Source organism: Macaca fascicularis, chromosome 3, assembly GCF_037993035.2.
Source record: "Macaca fascicularis isolate 582-1 chromosome 3, T2T-MFA8v1.1".
In the NCBI taxonomy this organism is placed as follows: Eukaryota; Metazoa; Chordata; class Mammalia; order Primates; family Cercopithecidae; genus Macaca; species Macaca fascicularis.
The window spans coordinates 27,927,789-27,940,078 of NC_088377.1; positions in this window are offsets into that span (position 1 = coordinate 27,927,789).

A 12,290-nucleotide genomic window follows, 5' to 3' on the forward strand; every position below is an offset into this window, starting at 1 on the left:
TTCACTTGGACTATCTCTAGGACATCCCCAGGACAGAGCAGTCAGTTTGGTTTTTGAGACCTGTGGCCAGCTGGGAAATGTGCCTCTGATATTTTCTCTCTTTCCTCAGCTGTCTCTTCCATTGGCTGCCTCTTCCTTTCTTTGCCCCTGGTTTCATTAGCATTACATTCCCCAATAAAGCTTTAACTCAGCTTTTGCCTCCACTACTCTATTTCAGGTAACCTCCCTGCAGCAAATATATTACTTAATTACACTTCTAAAAGTACAAGTTCGTGTGGAAATCTACCAAAACCCAGTTTTATTAACTTTAGAATTGCTGAAAGTTATATGTAAGTTATATATAATATAGTTAACTTATTTTAGCCATAAGAGAGCTCTAAGGAATTTGACAATTCAGATTTCCCCCAAGTATTTGGAAACATAATTGTGGAAACTTAGAGTTTCATGGTACTGCTAATATAAGAATACCATGAGCTTTGATATAGTTATTTTGAAATAGAAGCAATATAGTCTGAATCCTGAGGTTGGCCATGAAAAAAAAAAAAAATACCATGTACCAGATGGATATCTAAATATACGTAATGGGATAGAATATCTACTGAAATTTTGAGTCAGATATTTAAGACATAATTTGCCAGCCACATTCTGCATTTAATTTAAGGTTGAAAATGAGTAAGAGTTGGCAGTATCTCTGATGTATAACACATTTACATGAGAAGAATGCACATCGATGCTTTTATTTATTTCTATATGCTATATTGGCTGCATCTGCCGTAAGATTAGAGTTGCTAAGTAATGTGAAAAATTTTATTTAAAAATGGCAATAACAAATGCAATCATATATCAAGTTTCAAACAAAGGATATTTAGTTTCTCCTTAGTAGACACTAAATTACATTGAATGATGAAAATGTATTAGCTATGTACAAATTAGAGAAAAATCAAAGGACAAAGAAGGATGACCTGAAAATGAGAAACTGTGCCAGTTGCTGCATAGAGGATGTGAAATATCTATGGTCTTGATCTTATGGAGACTTGGAGATGTAGCAAGTAGTAAATTATACCTAATCGGAATAATTTGTAAGAAAATTCAGAAAAACTAATTCAAGCAAATTAACATTTTGAAAGTGTGAATGATTCATGGGGTTATTATACTAAACTACATCTTGGTTCCAACCACATAACTCAGTATTATATTTATACATTTATATACATAAACAATAGCCTGCTAGGGCATTTTCTCAGGGTGATCTTGAAAATTTTTAAGCAAATTTTGTTGACAGATATAAAATAACCTTCAAGCGGTGTTTATTCAAGAATAAATATTCTAAACTGCAATTTACCATTGATAGCCATTCCTGAAACATTGGTTCTGAATCTCTTATAAATATAATGTATAACTTTTATTAAATATTTTGGGAAAAAAATCAAATTTACTGTGTATTGTTTTAAGTTATTTATATTTTAATTTTTTGCTAACTAGAATTACTTATTTTGATGAGATAACTATTCTGGCATTGGTTATGCAAATTATTTAATTAATTCATTTGGTTTTTTTTGGCAAGATTATTCTGTATTGATTTAAACAATAATCATTGGATTAATTTATAAAACATTGCTATGTAACTTTAAGCGACGTTCGTATTACATCAATGTTCTATTTCAAAAAAATAATTTATAGCAATTTTTTTTCATGTAATGTGGGTCACTGGCAAAAATAATAATCCTCCTGGCTTCATAAAATTAAAGGGTTCCAAATCATTAACATATAAAATTAATAATAAACCATTTAACATAGACACTTGAGGGAGCCCAGATGTCTCTGCCTAATTAGAGAAGACCTGACCCTAGATGACAGTGTATTTCAATCACCTTTTTAAATAAGCGTAAAACCAGCATGCAGAGCTTTAGTGCAGTCCACAGTGACACTCCTAGGATTAAGGAAGCCTCAGTAAAATGTCAAAATCATGCAAAGGTGAAAGGGGAAAAAAATAACACTATCATAAATATAGAAACTCTTCTCTCTTTTTGTCTTATAGGAAAGTAGAGTTGTTTTTTGTTGTTGTTGCAATTGTTGTTGAATAATGAATAACATCTACAAATTGAAATTTGAGCAATGCAACTAAGCAGGAATTAAATGGTAATATTTAAACTTAAGTGCATGTACTAAAATCTTAAATCTAAAGAAATATAAAAAGAAACTATGAAAATAACAATTGAAAAATTAAAAAATCATAATTTTGAAAATATTAAGTAATTAGGAATGTTATCAATCCAAATGCTAATGAAAATATGAACAAACTATGTAAATCTCAAGCTTGATCATAAAAACGTAGAGAAAATGCACACACAAACAAGATTAGATAGGAAGAAGCAAATGACATGAAGATAAATGAGAAGTAATAATAGTTTAAAAATTCTAGAACATGTAGTAAGACATGGCAAGCATTTCAATAAAAATTAGATAATTATATAACAGGAAAATCAAAACTGTCAAAAGAATTACCAAAAAGTTTTAGTACCTGTTTCCTTAGACCACATCTACTTACTATAAACCTACATACATTCAAGGTTTGTTATGGTTTACACTTAAAAGCAGAATTATTTTTTGATAGATTGAAAATATCTGTCAATTTCTTGCATATTCCTCACTTTCTCTTCAACATGACTGTACTTATTTATATTTCCTTATATTCTTATATAATAAAATTGTTTTATACTGTCAGATTTTTAAATTTTTGTCAAAGCTTCTGAAACGATATTTCATTACTATTGTAGTTCTCTGATACCAATTAGTATGTACTTTTTTCATAAGCCTGTTATCAATAATTTCCAAACAGTTTTTTTTCAAAGTGGTAGTACCATTTTCATTGCTGCAACAATATATGACAGTTCCCTCTGCTCACATTCTCACCCACACTAGTCAGTTTCTCTCTCATTTTGTTTTAATTTTTGCTCTTCTGGTGGGGTTGTAATAGTATTAACTCTGATATTGACTTTTTTTCTCTTGGTTTATAATGACTTCAAGTAGCTTTTAATGTGCTGACTCTTGACATTTTGCATGCCACCTTGCTAACACATAGAAACACAATCAGTTTTAGTAAATTTACCTTGTATATCAATCATAACAAATTCAAATATTAGTTTTAATAGTTTGTTTGCATATTCCTTTGGATACTCTGCACATCAGTTACATTATCTGTGAATGGGGATAACTTTTGCTTTTCTTGATTTGTATGCCTTTTATTTTTTCTATTTGCCTATTCCACTAGTGAACACCTCTAATACAATATTGAATGGAAGTGGCAATCTTGGGATTTCTTATCTTTGATCTTGCCTTATAACTCTTTTTGAAGAGATATTGTACAAAGTTTTAGCATTTATCATGATACTACTTGTGGGCTTCCTGTAGAAATTCTTCATCAGATTGAGGAAGATTTCTTCTATTTCTAATTTTCTGAAAGCTAATGTCATAAAAGAGGGAAAACTTTTATCAAAACCTTTTCTCCCTCTGATATGGTTTGGCTCTGTGTCCCCACCCAAATCTCACTGTGACTTGTAATCCCCACACGTCCAGAGCAGTATTTGGTGGAAGGTGATTGGATGATTGGGGAGTGGTTTCTCCCATGCTGTTCTCTTGATAATGAGTGAGTTTCATGAGATCTGATGGTTTAAAAGTGGCAGTTTTCCCTGCTCTCTCTCTCTCTCTCTGTCTCTCTCTCTCTCTCTCTCTCATTCCACCTTGTGAAGAAAGTACTTGGCTCTCCTTTAACTTCTGCTATGATTGTAAGTTTTCTGAGGCTTCCCCAGCCATGTGGAACTGTGAGTCAATTAAACCTCTTTCGTTTATAAATTACCCAGTCTCAAGTAATATCTTTATAGCAGTGTGGGAATGGACTAATGCAGAAAGTTATTACCAGCAGAATGGGGTACTGCTATAAAGATAACCTGAATTTGTGGAAATGACTTTGGAACTGGGTAACAGCCCCAGGTTGGAATAGTTTAGAGGGCTCAGAAGAAGATAGGGAGATGCTGGAAAGGTTGGAATTTCCTAGAGGCTTGTTGAATGGCTTTGAATGAAATACTGATAGTGATACAGACAATGAAGTCCAGGATGAAGTGGCCTCAGGTAGAGATGAGGAACTTATTGGGAAGTGGAACAATGGTCACTCTCGCTATGCTTCAGCAAAGAGACTGGTGGTATTTTGCCCCTGATCTAGAGATCTGTGAAACTTTGAATTTGAGAGAGATGATTTTCTGGTACAAGAAATTTCTAAGCAGGAAAACATTCAAGAGGTGACCTGACTTTTTCTGAAATTGCTCAATTGTATGAAATTGGAACTTATGTTTAAAAGGGAAGCACAGTATAAAGGCTTGGAAAATTTTCAAGGAACTTGCCTTGTCTCAGATGAGACTTTGGACTTGGACTTTTGAGCTAATGCTGGAATGAGTTAAGACTTTGGGGGACTGTTGAAAAGGCATGATTGATCTTGAAATGTGAAAAGAATACAAGATTTGGGAGAGGCTGGGGGGAAATGATATGATTGGCTCTGTGTCCCCACTGAAATCTCATCTCAAATTGTAATCTCAACATGTCATGAGATCTGACGGTTTAAAAATGGTACTTTCCCCTGTGCTTTTTCTCTCTCCTGCCACCCTGTAAGATGTACCTTGCTTCTTCTTACACCATGATTGCAAGTTTCCTGAGCACCTCCCCTAGCCATGTGGAACTGTGAGTTAATTAAACCTCTTTCCTTCATAAATTACCCAGTATCAGGTAGTTTTTTTTATAGCAGTGTGAGAATGGACTACTACACCATCTATTAGAATAAACACATTTTTTCCTATTTTATTCTATTAATGTCATAAAGAAATCAATTAACTTTCAAATGTTAAAACAACTGCATCTCTGGAGTTAGCCTCATTGCTTTTATTTCATTTATTATTTTTTATATATTGCTGGATTAAATTTCCTAGTATTTTACTTTGGATTTTTGTATCTATTTTCATGGAAATTATTAGTATGTAATCTTATTTTCTTCTAGTACTCTTAGATGTACTTTTCTTTGAATTTTCCTGCTGAGGACTTTTTGAGATTATTGAATATCTGGATTTTTTAAATATGAGATTTGGATGATTCTTGATATGGTTTGGCTCTGTGTCCCCACTCAAATCTCACCTTGAATTGTAATAACCCCCACACACCAAGGGCAGGACCAGGTGGAGATAATTGAATCATGGGAGTAGCTTCCCTCCATGTTGTTCTTGTGATAGTGAGGGAGTTCTCATGAGATCTGAACATTTTGTAAGGAGCTTTCCCCTTTGCTCAGCACTCATTCTCTTTCCTGCTGCCCTGTGAAGAGGTGCCTTCTGCCATGATTGTAAATTTCCTGAGGCCTCCCCAGCCATGTGGAACGGTGAGTCAATTATTAAACCTCTTTCCTTTTTAAATTATTCAGTCTCAGGTATTTCTTCATAGCAGCATGCAAATAGACTAATTATATATATACACACATATAGTATATATAGTATACATATATGAATACTAATATACTAAGAGTATATATATGTATATATACGTGTGTGTGTGTGTGTGTGTGTGTGTGTGTAGTTCTAAGTTTAATATGGGGGGTCAAGTAGGAAATTTTTTGGAAGAAAATTCTGAAAGCAATTACACATGTTTGTGGTGATGACCAGTTACAGGCACTGTTTCAACATGATCCTGAGTAAAACATAAGTGAGAAAAAAAATGGTTGATACAACTTTATAACTTTAGGTAGAGAATGATTGCCAATGGTGGGATTTTAAAATATTTTTTTAAAGAGTAAATAAACTATATTGTTTGTAAAATAAAAAGAAATATGAGTATCAAATCATAGATCACCTTTCAATTATATGAATTTAAAAAAATAATTTTACTCAGTTTTATAAAAACTACACATGATCTTTCATTGAGCTTTTATTACCTGATTCAATTTGAAATTAATTTCACACTAGAAATATGCAGTCTCTCTTCCATATGGATGTGTTTTGAAAAATACCAAATTATCTGCAGCTTAGTTTACTAAAGTTTTCCTGAAGCAGAACAAGATATATAAACACATTATATCAAAATCATGTTTACAGTAAATAAAGCTATTATTGCCTCGTTCTGCAACTTCTGTTCTACTTTTGTTTCTGGTTTTCCAGGCTACACTCAATCTCCAAATAAAGGACTGAGACTAAAGGTTTAAATGGTCATTTTAAATACTTCATTTCTACCTAATACATAAAATACATATAGATAGATTTTTTCTTTTATAATTCATAAATACCCCATCTGACGGAAATCTAGCCAATACAACTTCCAATTTTACAATGTAGCTTTTATTTTCCTTTTCAGTTTCTTCATTTTACTGTGTCCATTTCTCTGGTTCCATTTATTTAGCAATTGGCTCATTTAATGTTCTATCCAAAGATTTTGCCTGATTCCTTCATGAATTAAAAAATACAGTCAAAAATGCCTGGTTAAAATTCTCTTAGTTGTACAAATTGATAAATATTTAATTCAAGAAACACATAATTATTAACTCACACATTTTCAGTCATATGATGGTCCTTTCTGATATGACAGTGTCAAAATTTTATTCTAAGGGCCAAACTGTTCAATACAAGTGGTCAGGAAACGTTTCTTCATTGAATAGATAGCAAGTAGTTTATATACATACTTCTCAAAACAGTGAGTAAAATAAATTATCTTTTTTATTATCTCATTTTGGGAAAGCTAATATCTAAACTATTAGTTTTCATATAAAACAGATAATATTCCAAGAAAATAGATTGTAAGCATGATTCACTGAGTAAATGTGGCAACTTTTACATATTGTAAAAATAAAAAATAATGTTTAGATTTATAAAGTTGTGAAAATGCATTAACCAGTAATTTTTCAGAAAATAAATGCACAGGTACATGATAAAACAAAGGAGACATTTCGCTCCACAAAGAGAAAAGAAATCACCTATTTACAGCATCTCAAACTTTTCCTCTAGATATTAGTTTTATCATATTTATGTTTACCTTTCCAAGTTAATTTTATTCATCCCACAGCATTTAAAAAATTAGCTGTGTATTATTTTTAAAAATCTGGTTTATAAAAGTGAACATTTGCCTGTATACATTTACTATATTTTTCAATACAATATATTTTTTAACACAAAATATTATATGTCAATGCAATACATACATACAAATGACCTTGTATGTCACTTTTTACAACATAATTTACATGATTTAATATAATAATGGGATTTTGTTCTTGGACAGATGGTTAAAACTCCATATTCCTTCTTACAGTATTAACATTTTTAATAACCATCCTGAATAGTATTGTTCTCATCAGACTCAATTTTGAAGATAATCCAGTAATGTGAAACATGATTGTCATATTCTCTATGACACTTCAAACTGCAATGAAAACATGGAAATGAAAAATATATTTTAAACCAGAGACACAAATCAGAGAAGACATAATCAACGTAAAAGTGTTACAGTCTATTTTAGTGTCAAGAGTTTAGAGACCACAAATGATGTTACAGATTCAACTTTCAGCACAACATACACCTAAATTAAATGATGGTTTTGAACACAAAGTGAGAATCTAGGGCAGAGAAAAATTACAGCGAGATAATTTTTTAAAGTATACTAGAAATCTGCCTATTTCTTTATTCAAAGAAAACAAATTCTATCCATATTCTGATTAAGTGAAATCAAATACAGTAATTTTAAGTGGAAATTTTGTAATTGGTAAGATGATGAGATGGGTGATGGAGGTAAACATACTAAATTTTATTAAATAGGAAAAGGCTTGCTTTAAAACAACCACATCTGCAAATATAAGATAAAATTATGTTTATTTGAATAGAATTCCATTCCCTAATCTTAAGCGAGTAATAGCTCCCTAAATGACACGGAAAAGGGAAGGGTGATTGTGCCTATCTCATTCCTGGTATAAGGTAAACATTTCAGATGTTTATTTATTTTACTCAATAGTAGTTATCTTACTTTAAAGTTATCTTTAATTATAACTTATAATTTATACTAGTTATCTATCACTTAATGAATTTGCAGTCAAGATGTCAGCTGGGTTTAGTCATGTGAGACCTCTTGTGGGGCTATAGGGTCTGCTTCTAAGATGGCTTAGTCACATGGCTTTTGGCAGAAGGCTTCAGTTCTTTGCTACTTAGACCTCCCCGAGGGCTGCTTGAGTGTCTTTATGGCATGGCAAGTGCTTTCCTCTAGAGCGAGTTATCCCTGAAAGCGAGCAAGATAGAAGGTTCAAGGTCTTTTATGACCCACCTTAGATGTCACATACCATTACTTCTGGAATATTCTGTGCTAAATTAGCAAGTCCAGTTCAGTCCACTGTCAAAGGCAGGAGAATTAGGTTGTACTTTTCTAGGAAGAAGTGTTGAAGGATGAGTGGACATATCTTAAAACTATGACAGGGAAAACACAGTAAATTTGTATGTGTGTAATAAATGGGTGCAATGCGTAAGCAAGGCCGGGAGAAACAGAGATGATAGCTTCAAGTGACCATAAATGGTGACTGAACTGCTTTTTAAGCAATGCGGTAGGCCGCGCTAACTTCTAGGCTTCTTATTTTGCATAATAGTCTTTAAATAAGAATCAAAGATGAATATTGTAAAAAATAAGAGATTATACAGTATATAACTACTATATCATTGTGTATATTAATAATTTCAGAAGGCACGACCCCAAAGAACTTTGTAATCAAAATGAAGATGTCCAAAGGAGAGGTTTGCTGATTGATGCTATTTTTCTTCAAGCCATATCATCTAATATCTATAATTCACAAAAAACAATTGGCATTGAATCATTTTAGTGCATGTGTGATTAGCTGTATATGGACTCTGGGTAGATTCAAGTCATGAGGTATCTGCTTACATCAGGCTTTCATGTCTAGGTTCTATTAAACACATTCATTGAGGTTATAAAAGCTGATGTACTCACAAATTATCAGGAAAAATAAATAATCAGTCAAAATCCATGACTGTATGTTAACATATAATTTAATTTGTCTTTCTGTGATTCTTTATGAGCTACAACTAATAAAAATGTCAACCAAAGTTTTGCTAGGCACTGTGGCTCATGCATGTAATCCTAACACTTTGGGAGACAGAGGAGGACAGATCACTTGAGTGCAGGGTTGGTAATCAGCCTGGGCAACAGGGCAAAATGCTGTCTCTACAAAAAATACAAAAATTAGCCAAGTGTGATGGCACGTGCCTGTGGTTCCATTTGTTGATCTAATGGGGAGGCTGAGGTGGGAGAATTGCTTGCCCCCAGGATGTTGAGACTGCAGTTAGCCAAGATTGCACCAATGCAAACCATCCTGGGAGAGACAGCGAGACCCCATCTCATAAAAAAGAAAGAAAGAAAGAAAAAAGATAATTTAAATGTTAAGTGTGTTAGAATAATAACTAGGCTATAACAATAAGTCTAAAAATACATTGGATTATATAAGATAAAAATTCATTTCTGTATCATATAACACTTTAGCTAGTCCAAGCAGGTGGGGACTTCCCTGCACAGACTTATTTAAAACCTCAGTTAATTTCATTTCTTTGCTATTCACAAAGGTTTTCGTTACACCTGAATGGCCGAGCAAGACTCAATGTCCTTGCTGTGTCCAATGTGAGTCATGTGTAAAAAAGAAAGGCAATCTCTGGCAAGTGTGTGAGTCGAGGATGACTTGGAAATTGTACACTTCATTGCATCTCACATCGATTAGTGTGAACACAGTGGCATAGCCACACCCCACCACAGGAGAGCCTACCAACATAAAGAAAGGCAGCCAGGTGCCCAGCTCAAAAATCAGGAGAGTTCTACTTCTACTACGAAGAAGGAGGTAACAGATAATCTTAGCCATTTCCACCATAGTAAGAAAATGGAGGAAGTGGTCTATGAAGAAAATTGTAAGGACTGAAAGCTGATTACAAGAGCTGGATCATTTTTGTCATACCCAACTAAAACAGACTCGAGAAGTCATGGGGAATAAGCACTCAGGGCACAACACATTGATAAAAAAATGTGTTTCTCTGCAAGATTGGCAGCTAAGAATGCCTGCTGTAACCTGAAAGTAGTTTTATCAAATGACTATTGAAGCAACCTGCTGCCACTTACTCTCAGACTAGTTTTTCCACTGCAGTGACTTAGCAGTCAGAGCTTGCCAGCTCCTCAAAACATTATTAGTGCCAATGAAATTTCCCACAGAACCATATGTAACTTTTCTCCTTTTTATAAAACCTATAGTCTTTTCTTTATTCTTCAGAGAGCACACTTCACTTACACTGAAGGCTGTGCCTTCCCAATCTGCAGGTGGGTTTTTGTTGTTTTTGTTGTTTTAAAATAGAAAATAAACTTCTCTTTTTCTTCCACAGATCTTACCATCTTTTGTTTACAAGGCCTGAGATAATTTAGTCAGAAAAAAATAAGTTTGGTAATTTAAATATCTAAACAATGCCATGGATAAAAGAATGCAATTGGTCCTATTAAAATTTCTTTTTTCCTAGCCAGGATGAGCATTTGCTGTTGAAACCTGAAATAGTTCAGTTCCATACACAGTAGAGGAAGCACTTGGCAGTAAGTCAACTCATCCTCTGAGGATCTGTGGCAGCTTTTACCAAACATTCTGTATTCATGGTGCCCTAAGTGTTTCATCTTTCACAGCACTCCTAGAGTAAAAGAATTACCTGAGTTGCTGGCTGTGGTGGCTCACTCCTGTAATCCTAGCACATTGGGAGGCTGAGGTGGGTGGATCACTTGAGGTCAGGAGTTCAAGACTAACCTGGTCAACAGGGTGAAAACCTGACTCTACTAAAAATACAAAAATTAGCAGGGCGTAGTGGCGCACACCTGTAATCCTAGCTACTTGGGAGGCTGAGGAAGGAGAATTACTCGAACCCAGGAGGCAGAGGTTGCTGTGAGCCAAGATCATGCCACACTGCACTCTAGCCTGGGTGACAGAGTGCGACTCCGGAAATAAAAAAAAAAAGAAAAGAAAAAAAACCCGATTTACCTGAGTTATGTTTATTAAGTACTTAGTTTCAAATAACTTAAGAATGTATACATCAACAATTTTGTAGCCTTTTGAAAAAAAAAAAAAACTTCACATTAATGGAAAGAAAACTAAATATTTTTATTTCATTGCCAAAAAAATCACAATTACTTACTAATGGGATATGTGTTCTTGAAGCCAAGAAATGAATTCACAAAAATGTGTCATCTGCTAAAGAAACGTAGTATGAGATAATGTTGAAACTGTGAGTTACCTGGAATAGGTAGTGTCCATGATATTTGGACATGTCAGATATTGCTATGATTCCCTTGAAACTTTCAGACATTCCATGATGTCCCTGTGACTGCCTTGACACACAGTTTGAGAACTGGAGGCATATGGAACGCAATATATTAATACCAAAGGGTATACTGGCAAAAATATAAATGGATACAGAAAGAGTCTAGAGAAATGTATCAGTGACTAAGCCATAAGAAGGAAAAATGCTGATTTTTAGAAAAAAAAAAATTCACTTTGGAAATAGAAGGTCATTAGTTAGCAAAACAATTGAAGTATTATGTAGAAGGGAAGGGAAAGACCCAATTTTACCTATTTACAACATGCGGAATCCTTGTTCTTAAATCTACATTCTATTATTACTAGGTCAAAGTACATTAATAACAGTCTTATTACAAAAAGCAAAAGAAAATGAAAGTATATTAGTATATTTAGAAAATATAATAAGGAAAGATAAAGTTTATTTAAAAAATAGCTAAATGTCAGCTTAGAAATCCTTAAAAGGAATTATAAATACAAAATAAATAAATTAAATAATAGTCAACACTATATTTAAATATTAAGCAATTGGAGATATATTAAAACTGTTTAAAGAAACAAAATTATGTAAAAGAAACAAAATAATTTAGAACATTTGAGGATTAGGAATATGAAACAAATGGTCTAGGAAAAAAAATTAAACAATGTAGCCAAAAAAGAAGCAATGAAATAAAACAATCCAAGGCATAAAAAATAATTCTAAGAGCAATGGGTACCCGTATGTAATGAACTGCTATTCCAAATGATCTCCTATACCTCTAAGCAGACTGCTTAGTGTCTGAAACTACAAAGAGTAGAACTAATTATCTTTTGCCTTTTGTCTTGCCTGACTAAAGATCATTCTGCTTGAAACACTTTGTATCTGAGGAGACAAACTCTCTTAGTAAGTACTTTGGAT